This window comes from Varroa destructor, unplaced genomic scaffold (assembly GCF_002443255.2).
Source record: "Varroa destructor unplaced genomic scaffold, Vdes_3.0 BEIS01000003.1, whole genome shotgun sequence".
Lineage (NCBI taxonomy): Eukaryota > Metazoa > Arthropoda > Arachnida > Mesostigmata > Varroidae > Varroa > Varroa destructor.
In genome coordinates, this window is record NW_019211456.1 from 42,889,328 (window position 1) to 42,890,605 (window position 1,278).

Below are 1,278 nucleotides of genomic sequence, written 5' to 3' on the forward strand. Positions count from 1 at the left end.
TACACAGGTGCAACATTTTATTTTGCACTGAGTAAGAAACTCAAACTTTTTTTGACTTCCTAACTTTGGCGTTTTTGTTCTGCAGAAGAGGTGACCGAATTTTGAAATCGACCCTATCAAACTTCAAAGACGAACATCGGTTGAAGAGTGAGATTTGTGACGCATCTAAAAGAGACGCTATACAAGGTATTGTCACTAGAAACCATAATAATATAATGTTATCTGTAAAAATATTTCATTTGATATAAATTTTCCTAATAGTGATAATAATACTCGTGACTTCAACTTTCTTTAATACTATTCTCTGTTATAGTTAAAATTCAGTCATCCAGGTAAGTTTTTAAACTATTGTTTGAGTCATAAGAGCTCTCTTCGAACTTCAACAACATTTTCTTCATTACATAAAAGCACCACTCCTTATCTTAAAAATATTACTCCTTATTTTGTTCTCATGTCAGTAGTTACGACGATATTATAACTAAATTTACCGATACTTGATTTACGTCTATCCCTACTGCGTCCAGTAACTAATTTTCAACAAAAATTGTTTTCAAAATTAAACGTAAATTTTCAATGGTATTTTGATGGTGACTATGTGAACTAAAAAAATGCTTGCAAATACTTAACACTGACCGGTAGTGATTCATTTAGTGTTAGTAATATAAAAAAACATGAATGTTCGTATTGCTTATACTTATCCACCAATTTAATTCTTTTCTACTACTACCGTGCCTACGTTTCAGTTCATTTTTTCTTATTACTCAAAGCAGCGTAACTGTTTGAACAATTGGGAGCTATCTGACTAGTTCTTTCTGTACAAAGTGCTGCGCGGTATTTAAGCCATAAGATATATAAGCTGCTTTGCTAATATTGTTCTACATTGGAACTAGCGGTCTAAGCAGTGGTATTTCGTGACATGTATTCTATTCGCGAAGATGACCTCTTAGCCAAAAGCAGAAGGCTTCTTTACCACACCCGTAATCTCGGCACCATTTTTATCTTTCAATCTTTCTCCACGGAAACCGCCAGGTGATACGCTGTATCAAGTCATGTAGTGCCTCTCATCCCTTTACCCTTTAACTTCCGCCTCGGCCATCGACTTTTAAAATTAGGAATTTGGTGTTTTCTTCGATGTGCTCAGTAGGGCCGGTTGCATGCAAATACTAGTGAATTGTTTTCGATCCGTAGCCTCCACCCGCGCTGTTAAATCGCCCTTACCTACAATAGCGGATATTGCTCCGCTGGCCGACCGTCTGCTTAATGTATGGATGCAGGCGA